This window comes from Lichenostomus cassidix, chromosome W (genome assembly GCF_008360975.1).
Source record: "Lichenostomus cassidix isolate B80296 chromosome W, HeHo_3.0, whole genome shotgun sequence".
Classification (NCBI taxonomy): Eukaryota; Metazoa; Chordata; class Aves; order Passeriformes; family Meliphagidae; genus Lichenostomus; species Lichenostomus cassidix.
In genome coordinates, this window is record NC_139510.1 from 5,502,107 (window position 1) to 5,514,579 (window position 12,473).

Genomic DNA, 12,473 nt, shown 5'->3' on the forward strand with positions numbered 1-12,473 from the left:
TGGTTACCTGGATACTCACGTCCTCTGATTCTGCTAGGACAGCTTGATATTTGAGAAAGCGAGATGGGGTTAACCAGTGATTTCCATTCTGCATGAGCACTGCTCACACTGTATGAGAGACAAAAACAGTTATCTTCTGGCCCATTGTGAACTTGCGGGCTTCTTCTATGTTCAGGATCACAGCTGCCACTGCACGCAGGCAGGCGGGCCATCCTCAGCTGACCACATCCAATTGCTTGGAGAAATAAGCCACTGGCCTTTTGTAGGGTCCCAGCTTCTGTTCCAAAAGTCCCAACACCAGTGCTTGCCTCTCATGTGAGAACAACAGAAAAGGTTTAGTGATATCTGGTATATCCAATGCCGAGGCTTGCATTAACTCACATTTCAGAGTTACAAATGCATTATTAGTCTCTGGTGTCCAGCATAGGTAGGTCTCTGTCGCTGTTGAACCGCTAGCAGAGTGCAAGAATCAGGCTGTGTCGAATGTGGCAAAATTCTGATTTTATTAATTAATTCCAAAACTTATATAGACTTTCACAGATCATCCGGATTGGGTCAATTCAAAACCTCCCCCTAGGCCAATTGGCCAGGCTTGAACTGCCTATCTTTCCAGAGACCGTTTCAATAACATCTAAACTTTATCTTTGTTTATAAAACACAGGAAGAAGAAGAGAAAAATTCCCATGGGAAAGAGTCTGTGCTTGCCACAGCTCCCCCTTTTTATTTAAGAACAGAAGGCATTGCTTGTGAGCCTCAGTGGATCAGCATGAAGGATCTGCTTGGTAGTGGCCAGTAACCAAACAGAGCCTGGTTGAAACTCGAGAAGGGGTCTGTCCGGCGGTGGCCAGCCACCTAACAGCGCCTAAACCAGATGCTGATTAAGGTGGTCAGAGAGATTCTTTGCAATACCCTAGATAGAGCATATATAAACCTAATTCTACATATAAATCTATAATTCAGTTAAAACATGCATTCAAAGTCCTTGCTTTCTGACTCCATAAAATAAATTTCAGTCTCTGCTTGTGGAAGGACCGGCTTCTTGGTCATCATCAGAAGGATCACTCGGTTGGTGTTCGGCATTCTGGTTGTCATTTTGAGGTTGCTGGTTCTGTCTCGGGAGCCGCAGGTCAGGGCGGACTCATTTTGCAGGCAGCCATCATACCCCAGTATCTGTGGAGACGCAAGCATACCCCCTACCCCAAGCAATAAGCTCATATGGGCCTTCCCAGGTGTTAGTAAGTAGGTTCCGTACCCATACCTTCGCCCGGGGCAAACGCAACTCACCTGACGACTGCAATGAGAGAAAATGGTTATAAATCACAGGATTATTCTAATTCGGTGGCACTGTAAGATGATTGATTGTGTACAAAGCTTTTTCCAATTGACTCTGTGGTGTTTCCCCATGCATTCCCCCTCTTTGCCTTACCAAGACACGCTCTAAAGTACCATGAGCGCGTTCAACAATGGCTCGGCCAGTAGGAGAATGCGGAATACCGAATGCGTGGTCTACACCCCATAGGTGTAAGAACTGCCGCGTCTTCTGTGAGGTGTAGGCAGGACCACTGTCGGTTTTCACAGTGGCTGGCACCCCCAGGACCGAGAAGGCTAATTTCCAATGGGCAATGGCATCACGACTTTTTCTCCAGTATGGGCAGCTGCCCACATAGCTGAGGAGAAAGTATCAATAGACACATGCTCATACTTTGCCAAATTCAGGAATGGGTGTCACATCCGTCTGCAACAACTGCAAGGCCTTTAGACCTCTGGGGTTCACCCCCGGTGGCAGAGGTGCAGAGTCTGTGGCAATCAGCACAAGTGCTGACAATGTCACGAGCCTCAGTTGGCGTCAATTGAAACTGCTTCTGCAGGGTATGTGCACTCTGATGAAAGAAATTGTGCGATGCCTTGGCTTGTGCAATTTTGTCAAGCTGAGGTGCCGCCCATGCAGGGCTGGCTAGCATGTCAGCCCTGGCATTGCCTTCTGTTAAAAAGCCTGGTAAATTGGTGTGGCTTCGAGTGTGCAAAATATAATATAGATGCATTCGAGCCTGAATCGCCTTCCACAGGGTTCGCAATAGCGAAAACAGAGTTGCATTATTGACTTCTTTTAGAAGTGAACAATCCAAATGTTTGGTTATGTCTGCTACATAAGCAGAGTCAGTGACCAAATTCAAAGGCACCTGAGAGAACTGCTGAAAAGCCATGGCAACTGCCTTCAATTCGACCAGCTGAGCAGAGCCTGTCTCGTGGCCTTTCAGCACTTGCCACTCAGATCCTTCCTTCCAGGTAACAATGGCCTTTCCTGTTTTCCCAGAACTGTCCGTGAAGACGGTGGGTCCGTGAACTGGCGCCCGGCTGTTCTTTGGCCGCAACGTAAGATTGACTGAATTTGCCAGCTGCAGCAATTTGTGGCTGGGCAGATGATAAGCAATCTGCCCTGAAATATTTTGCAGTGCACTTTGCAAAGAAGCGCTATTAGCAAGACTCCATTCAAAATTGTCCCGTGATACCGGAACAACAATCGTTGCAGGATCTGCTGCCATCAATTGTAAACACCGATAACGGCATTTAGTTATCAGGCAGGCTATCAATTCAAACAATGTGGGTGCTGTCTTTTTCGGCTGATGGGGCAAAAAGACCCATTCCAGGATGTGCAAAGGATCATCCCATTGTTTGTTCCACTGGCCAATGATACCTGTAGGATGGAGGTCTGGAGCAGTAATGAAAACATTGATATCACTAGAGGGATCTACTTGATAAACCTGATGAGCAGAAACAGCTTGCTGCACTTCATTCAGCACTCGTCGCACCTCGGGAGTCAATTGCCGAGGTGAGTTTAGACCAGAGTCCCCCTTTAAAATTTTAAAAAGCTGGGAAAGTTGCGCATTGGTCAGTCCCAAATATGGACTTAACCAGTTGATGATGCCTAGCAATTTTTGGGCATCATTCAGAGTCTTAATAGAGTCTGAAAACTGCACCTCTTGATGCTGTATGGTTCGATCCAAAATTTTGACTCCTAAATATTTCCAAGGAGGCTGTTGTTGAACTTTCTCCTGGGCCACTTGCAACCCATAGGAATGCAAGGCATCGAGCAGTCGAGGCTGCAACCTCCGCAACTCATCCTGGGTGGATGTTGCCACCAGGATATCATCCATATAATGGTAGCAGTGTGCCTAAGGAAACCGCTCGCAGATTCCGGACAAGGCCTGAGCGACATACCATTGACAGATGGGCTATTTTTCATGCCCTGAGGTAACACTTTCCATTGAAATCGCTTTACAGGCTCCCCATTGTTAATTGCAGCCACAGTAAAGGCAAACTTTGGTCTGTCATAGGGGTGCAAAGGGATTGTAAAAAAGCAATCCTTCAAATCAACGACCAAAATTTCCCACTCAGTGGGAATCATCGTGGGTGAAGGCATGCCAGGCTGTAAACTCCACATACTTTCCATCACTGCATTGACTTTCCGGAGATCTTGCAACAGTCTCCATTTCCCCGATTTTTTCTTAATCATGAAAACTGGGGTGTTCCAGGGACTGGTAGAAGGCTCAATGTGTCCCTGTTGCAGTTGCTCCTGAACCAGCTGACAAAGGGCGACTAATTTGTCTTTCGGCAAGGGCCACTGTGGTTCCCATATTGGTGTTTTTGTCAGCCATCGTAAAGACAGCGTGGAATATGGTGCACCCTTGCACACAGTGACCCCTATCAAAAATTTGTCATGATCCGCACCCCCCAAGCTGCCAACACGTCCCGTCCCCAGAGGTTCACTGGAGCTGGAGTGACATAAGGCCGAATGGAGGCCGTGTGTCCCTCTGGATCCTTCACCAACACAGGTCACTTACTCAATCGTCTCTGTGTTGTTCCTCCCAGCCCCACGATATTCAGTCCCACAGGGGATAAAGGCCACGTAGGAGGCCATGAGGCAGAGGAAAGGATCGTTGCATCAGCACCTGTATCGATCAAACCTCGGATTCGAATTCGATGCAGACGTGCTTTTGGCATGATGCGGGTACAAGTCATCTGTGGTGACTCATTGGAGAGATGGTTGCAGCCCAGTAGACCTGCAGAAGTCCTGGCAGTTCAGTGCTGTCACCTCCGCCAACTTGCTGGTCTACCCTGGGAATAGAAGACTCAAAAGGCAACAATTGAGCAAGGTGAGTCTTTGCAGGAATGGTGACAGGGGGGTCAGGTGTGGAAACTGTAGTGTGAGGTTGACCCTTGAAATCAGCACTTATGAACTCTGGAAGAACAAGGATCCCTTGGCTGGTGGCCTCAGGCCCTGCCATGAGCAGTGCACCGGCCCCCTGATCCAGGGAACCATCCACCTCCAAGGGAACCCTGTGGGCATTGCCAGATTCTAAGACGACTGTTGCTGCAGTGTAGGCGTTGACTCGGGCTGAGCCTTGGGTGCCTCTTCCACATTGACCGGGTAAGCCTGGGTCATCACCCTGTTCTGGGGGAACTGATGTGATAGGGGGCAAATCCCCCTTTTTGCACCCCTCTTCACGTTTTCCGACAGGGGTCGACCATCTGCATGGTACTGCAACCTGCAGTAGTCTGAAGTGTGACCTGGCCTACCACACCTCTTACATTGAGGAGTCTTGGTCCCTGAACTCCCCTTTTTTCCTGAATTTTCTTTCTGCTTTGATTTGACTTGTTTCTCTTTGTTCCCAGATTTGGGCTTTTTTTTGTCCCTGATCAGTGGGTCCCTGATCAGAGGACAGAAATGCAGCCAAAACAGATTTCCCGTGATTTTCTGACTGTACCTTGGCACAAGCTCGCATCATCTCTGTGACAGAAGGATCCCCCGGTAGGGCATTGATGATCCTTCTACACTCGTCATTGGCATTGTCCCTTGCCAAATGTTTCATCAGAATCTGTCTCATGGACGGATCCTCAATCTGCTTTTCCAAAGCTGCTGCCAGTTTCTCAATAAATGTCAGGAAAAGATCAGATTGCCCCTGCTGTATCTTTGTGTACCGTGTTTGCGGGGTGACCATCACTATAGTTTTCAAAATGGCTCCCATACCAAGCTGTTTGGCTTGCTCCAGGATCCGAGGATCCCAAGCAGCTTGAACGTTGGGGTTAGTATAAGGTCCCTTACCCATGAGAACATCAGCCCCAACCATGCGCCTAGGGTCCTCAGAAGGAAAGGACATATTTTTCTTCAGCTGTTTGTCAACCATCGCTTTCCAATTGTCCTCAAGGGCGCTGTATTGCATGGGGTGAAACAGCACCTGAGCCAGATACATAATATCAAATGGAGCAAGCAAATCACTATTTATCACTTTAAGAAGTTGCTCACAACCTGAGAAGAAAAACCAAATATGGCCACTTTGGTAACAAAGTGATTTGTGATGGACCATGTGATGGTGGAGTGGCTGTTCCTTGTGTCCATAGCATCTGGGCCAGGCACAAATACTGGAAAAGCCTGAGCGCCCCCTTGTGGGAAGCCACCATCACCCGGACCTGCCGTAGCAGATTCGCATGCCTCCCGCTGTTTGGGCATTCCAATCTTCTCTAAAAGTTCCCAGTCTCTAGCCCCCAGTGCACCCTGCTTGACTGATTCCCAGAACTGCAGGGAGCCATGCGGGCGAAAAATCCCCATGCCGGTGCGGCGTCTCCAAGGGTTAGTCAGAACCCAATGCCTTTTCTTTTTCGTCGCCCGTGCGAGCCTCTGCCCAGGAGGGAGAATGCCCTCCTCATCAATGTCTGAGTCATCCGTGTAGGGTTTGCAACCAGCACGCCCCATCACAAAGGACGGTGACTGGTGGAGGCCGTGTCCGCGCTAAAAACTGCACTGTGACCGGGTCGGGAGAGGGGCAGTGTTATAAATTGAGCCTCATTATCCAATCAGAGACGTAGATCCAATTAAAAAAATGTATTAATTAAAAGCAAGCGGATATCAGTCAAGTCAGCGCTGGACGGGCAGAGGTTCAAGCATACCTCTATGCACCGCGTCGCGGTTTGCAGAGAGCGAACTTTTATAATCCTTTTTAACTCACTCCCTCCGTATGCCTTGATTGGCGTCCCTTCATGAATCCTTGATTGGCTGCTGAGTCGTCTAGGCTGTCGTGCTCTGCGTTGAGTGGTTGTTACTGGGCCTCCTGGGATGGTCTCACCGTGGGGGTCGCACAGGACTCTTGGTAGGGGGGGAGGTTTTATGGCCCTTGAGTCAAATTCCTTTCGTATCTGTCTTGTGGGGGTTGGGTGATGCCGCTTGCCCGCATCCTGTGGGGGGGTTGTGAGGGAAGGCTACGTGGAGCCACCAGCTTGTTTAAAAATAAATGGAAAGGCAATTTAAAAACCATCACCCTTTTCAAATAGTTCGTGAACTAAACTGATTGTAATTTATTACAGGCAGGGGGACGGCGGCGCCACCAGCTTACGGCCGTGCGCATTAGCCAAGCCCACTGGCACAGCGCCAGTACGCTGCGCCTGGGCTGCATTCGCCACAGAACCCGGCAGGGAAACCGGCATTTTCCTGGGATCGAAATGTCCCCCTGCCGCCGCCGCCATGCTGGCTGCCGGGTCAATGGGAAGCCCGGACCCCATCTGGGGTTCTGGAGGCAGGGACTTCCGGTCCAGTCGAGCCCAGGCAGGGAATCCTGCGTGAGAGGTCCTCCATCCGTTGCCAGATCCCGGCCACTTCGGCCAGTAAATCATGAAGAACCCAAAACAGAGGAGGTTCTGCTGTGCTCGGCACAGATGCTGGCACCTCCGTGTTGCGGGGAACCCGGGCCGGCCCCCCTCCCGTGGGAATGCCAATCAAAGTCCCAACAGCGGAAGCACCGCCTGCCGGAGGCTTCTCTTCCTGCCCCTGCGCTGCCAAAATGGCGGCTGGGTCCGGAAGTCACCCTGTGACTGCACTGGGAAACCGTGCTGACTGCCAGGCGCCAGCTGCAGCCGGCGGCAGAGCCGCTCAACCGCCGTGGCTCTGCTTGGGCCCGGAGGAACACTGAGCCCTCCCGCAGGAGGCTTCCCTTCTGGTCCCTGCCCAGCCAGAATGGTGAAAGGTCCCGGAAGCTGCCCCAGCGCCAAGCCAGCCGGGCCCGCGGCGGTTGCAGCCTGAGGCTGAACCGCCGCCGCACTGTCCTGGCCCTGCAAAATGCCGGCTTCACCCGTGCCGGCTGCCGCCAGCGGCTGAACCGCCGCGGAGACTGAAGCGGCTTGTCGGTCTGAGAAGGGGACCCCCGGAGCTGTGAGCTGCTGGAACGCAGCCAAGGTGAGCAGGAGTGGATCTCGCTCCGCTGCAGCACCTCCCATCTCCGCCCCGCCAGTCCCTGCCGCGGATGCCGGCCGCCCATGGGGGGGGCATTCCGGCTCCATTTTGCGGGAGCAGGGGGCCTTCTGGAGCTGCCCATTTCGCAGCGGCAGAGGAGGGGGAACCTTTGCGGCGGCCGCGTCAGAGCTGATCTGTGGCCCTCCTTTCTTCATCATCTCGGCTAGCTGTTCAGTCGGGTGAACATAAGTTCGTTTCGGGAGGTCATTCGGAGAAACATTGAGTTTTCGCGGCTGCATCTGCCGTCAGGGACGGGACCTCAGAGTCAGTCTGGGTCGGTACGTCTTTCATGTGCCGCCCAACGACCGAAAGCAGAGGGTCTGCGCCTTTGGAAGCCGCTATCTGGGACTCATAAAATTCCTGTCCCTTGAACGCGTCCCAAATGTCTCTCCAAATTCCATGGAAGCGGACTGTGGTCCGGTTTCCAAACATCATCTCTGTGGCCAGGGAGCGGCCAACAGTGAGCCAAGACTCACAGCTCAGCACCATGTCCCAAATGTCCGGGACCACGTGGTCCGAGACCCATTCCAACAAGGCTCGAGCCACCCGCGGCATCTGAGCTGCCGCTGGGTCATCCTCAGAGTCCTCCAAAAAAGCCTGTAAAAGTTCATCCGCAGGCAGGGGAGACTCCATGTCAAAATCAGGATCGGCCATGCCTGACGGCAGGCAAGGGGTTTGGGTGGGTCCGGGCCGAGAAATTGCGTACCTGTTGCTGCACGCAGTACACGTCGGTGGTCACCAGATGTCACTGTTGAACCGCTAACAGAGTGCAAGAATCAGGCTGTGTCGAATGTGGCAAAATTCTGATTTTATTAATTAATTCCAAAACTTATATAGACTTTCACAGATCATCCGGATTGGGTCAATTCAAAACCTCCCCCTAGGCTGATTGGCCAAGCTTGAACTGCCTTTTTTTCCAGAGACCGTTTCAATAACATCTAAACTTTATCTTTGTTTATAGAACACCGGAAGAAGAAGAGAAAAATTCCCATGGGAAAGAGTCTGTGCTTGCCACAGGTCCCCTCAGTTTTCTTTAGGAGCAGGTACAAAGGTTTCACAATCAACCCGTAATGAGGAATCCACAACCTAAACCGTCCAGTCATTCCCAGAGAAGTTTTCAGTTCTTTGACTGTAGTTGGCTGGGGCATTTAACAGATTGCCTCCTTCCTGTTGTTTCCCAAGGCTCTCTCTCCTCCCGCCAGTTCATATCCTGGATATGTAACTTTCTGGAGGACCAACTGAGCCTTTTCAAGAAAGACCCTATATCCACTTAGTCCCAGAAAATTTAAAAGGCTTACAGTCCAATTCTTGCAGTCTTCACGGGTCCTTGTTGCTATTAGTAGGTCATCAACATACTGCAGAAGTGTACCTTCCCCAAGGGGCGGTGTCCAGCCTTCCAGTTCTTTAGCTAATTGATCTCCAAATATCGTGGGACTATTTTTGAATCCTTGTGGCAATACAGTCCATGTAAGTTGGCTTTTTCTCCCTGTTTTGGGGCTTCCCCATTCAAAGGCAAAAATTTCTTGCTTTCAGCTAATGGCAGACAAAAGAAGGTATCTTTTATATCTAAAACTGAAAACCACACCCAGTCACTTTGTAATTTTGTAAGCAAGGTATAAGGGTTAGACACTACCGGATGTAGTGTTTTTTTAATTGCATTTATTGCCCTCAGGTCCTGAACTAATCTGTAACTTCTGTTTGTCTTTTGTACTGGTAGAATTGGGGTATTGTAGGCAGACCTACATTCTCTCAACAACCCTTGATCAATAAATTTAGCAATTATTGGTTCTATTCCTACCCGTGCTTCATGCCTTAGTGGATATTGTTTTACTGATACTGGCTGTGCTTCTTCCATCAGTTCAATAACCACTGGGGAAGCCTGTTTTGATCTTCCTGGAGTCTTGACATCCCATACTAAGGGGATCACTTGAGCTATTATATCACTATCTATGGGTATTTCTTCTTTTTCAGGGATATTTGCTAGGCTTAAAGCCATAATTAATTTTTCTTCAGGGACCTGTAGTCTCATTCCTTGTTCTGTGAATTCTATTTTTGCTTCTAACCAGGTTAGTAGATCTCTGCCTAATAGGGGTTTTGGTGAATTTGGAAGATATAAAAATTGGTGTATTCCCATCTTTTTGCCTAACATAAATTTTAAAGGTCTCAAAAAGTAGGAATTTTTGGTTTTCCCCGTGGCCCTGATAAGTTGGACATAATCACTGCTTATAGGACTCAAAGTTTGATTCAGGACTGAGAATGTGGCTCCAGTATCCACCAAAAACTCCACCTCCCGTTCCCCTTGCTTAACTTTAACCAGCGGGTCTGCTAGGGAGGGACCTGCCAGCCCCCATCATTCTGGATACAGCTGTGCTATAGTCACTGGATCTGCCAGCACTGATGATTGTGTCTTCAGAATCGTGGCAAGGTTAGGACAATTTCGCTTCCAATGCCCAAACCCCCTGCAGCACAGGCACTGGTGATGGCCTGGATGTTGCTGTCTTTGTCCTCTAGGCAGAGGCCTTCTCCCTCCCCTGGGGGCACTCGGTTCCTCAGCCTGGGCCACTGCGACCACGAAGGGCTGTGTTGTGTTTTTATATACCTCCCATGCTTCTGCTAAAAGTTTCTCTAAGTTCCAGCTTTCTGGTCCCTTAATCTTTTGCAACTTTCTGTGTATATCTGGTGCTGATTGACCCATCAATAAAGATATTAACTGATGTTGCCCAGCTTCAGAGGCTGGGTCCAGTGTAGTGTGTTTTCTCATATTATTTCTCAGTCTTTCTATAAATGAGCCTGGGGACTCAGTGATTTCCTGGTGAATATTGAATAACAATGACCAATTAATTGTTTTAGAAATAACATTTAGCAGTTCCCAGTGTACCAATTTCCTATATCTAACCAAAAACTGACACATTTGCATATCGTTAGCATCCCACTGTGGATTTGAAGTAGGAAAAATGTTATCTACATTCCCATGTAATATTCCAGTAGCTATCTGTCCCTGCACATGTGTTCTTGCTGCAGATACTACTGCTGCCTTTCCTGTTTCAGTTAATTCTGATAGCATTAAATCTATGTCCTCCCAATCAATATCTTGATTTCTAACAATTAATTCAAACCTCTTTGCTACCTTTTCAGGGTCTTCTCTATACAGTCTGGCTGCCTCCTTCCAGGTATCTAAATCCAAAGCTGTAAATGCTGTTTTAACTTTTGTTATTCCCCCGTCTGGCCCTACCACTTGTCTGAGTGGTGCTATTAGTTTTTCTTTTACAAGGGCCTTGCTTCTAGTTCTGGATGATATTCCTGAGCTAGCTTCACTTGTCCCTTCATTGTCATTATCCTCCAGGGATGTTGAGGACCTGGGGGATGTTGTCCCTGATGTTAGGGTGTCACCACTGTAATTAATTAACTCCTGGGTTTCTAAGGGATCCTGGTCTCTCTCAGCTTTGAGCTTTAAACACTGCTGCCCTATGCTGCATGATGAGCAATACCTTATCATGCGGCTTTTCCCTTTCACCTCTTTTTCTAAAATAAGGACCATTGAGTCTTGTGGTGCCAAATTAATGCCACACTGTTTCTGCCATTCTGGTTTACATCTTAAAGTGAAAAAGCAATCTGCATAAGAGGTCTTATCCCATTTGTTTTCCCTCCTTAAAAATAACATTAATTGTAGTAGGGTGTGTGGCAGGACATCCTCCCCCTCCCCTCTCTCCTTCTGCTTTGTGGCGGAACACAGATAACTCCAAGGGGGTCAGAAGCCCAGCAGGAGGTTATCTCGTGGCGCCTGAAGCCCTTAGACCTCTAACCTTGAATTCATAAAGAAAGGATGTGAAAAGAAAAACAAAGAAATCAATATGTGACCAAAGTCATGCTCTTACAACTATAAAAACTCACAAAAATATCCCAGAGATAGAGGTTTCCTATACACACTCTGAAGATGTGCAAGGAGCTTCTCCCCAGAGTCAGAACGCAGACTCTGTGGTTACTTTCCTGGGAATTATGTGAAAGGATTCCAAAGTATTCTCCACCACCCCTTAGCTGGTAAGATACATTTGGTTCCGAAGTTATATTATCCTTGCTAGCAGTTAATAAGAATAGGTACCTTTCCATAAATTGCAATATCAGCTATTTGTAGTTTGCAATAATCTTATTTGATAATTGCAGTGTTAGCTATTTTATAGTTTGCAATTATGCTACTTCTGTGTAAATTTGTTCTAAGTTTTTATGTCTGTCATTTTCTGTGTCTAATAAATGCTAATTTATATCATATTAGACTAATCGGCCATTATCAAAGAACCTTGCGAACGAGACTGAGTCTTGGGGTGCTAGCCACCCTAGTAAAAGTTACTGCCTGTTGCTAGAAGCCTGAGCAAACAACAGAAACTCATAAAACTCCTGTCTCCCATGCATGACAGGGTGTTATAGTTTAAAGTCCCATTTTCTGGCAGCTTTTCACCATCATCTAATTTGTACAGTGGCCACCAGTGGTTACAAAATTAGGGTGCTCTTTTTCATAGTCCCTCCGGGGATTCCTCCTAGTTCTTTCCAATGTGCTAACACACATCCCAATTGGCTTTTACGGGTTATTTGCTTGCTTTTTTATGATCCCATTGCCTCCTTTGTCTGTTCTCCCTCTCTTCTTCCTTCCACGCAAACCTTCCTGCATGTCTTCTCTGACTTTTCCTCTCAAAACCCCCCCAGATCTGGGAAACCAGCCACAAAGTCACACTACTCTCTGCCACTTCTGCCCTTACTCTATACCTTCATTTAAAAGCGCACAAAGTCCAGTTTCCACAGTAAACACAGGATTTCAAAAGCAAAATCAAATGGAGCTATATTGGAAAGGTGTTGGGGTTCTGGGTGTTCTTAATTCAATAGCTGAAATCTTTTTCCTCCAATAATACAATCTGCCCCCCTCCGGATACTCCAAACAAATGGTTTATATATGATTTATACTCATTCACTCTTTGCCAGTCGCTTTGCTTTTCTCTGGCCATTTCTGTTGCCAGATAACGGAACCACAGATAGAGCTCCACTGTCACTTCGTGTCCGAGACACATCTCATTCATTCACACTCATGCAGTAACAAAAAAATGACAGAACGAAAGTAGCAGTGCGATGGTGCAGTACAGTGGGGTCCAACCCCTTAAAGGTACCTTTCCTGACAGCGGGGTCCAACCCCAGGGGTCCAACC

General features: G+C 48.3%; 1 long non-coding RNA gene across 1 annotated transcript in view; it reads left to right on the forward strand.

Annotated features, from left to right (window-relative positions):
• Positions 1-12,473, forward strand: part of LOC146425378 (uncharacterized) — a 517,591-nt gene that overhangs the window by 141,475 nt on the left and 363,643 nt on the right. The gene's annotated exons all lie outside the window — the stretch shown is intronic.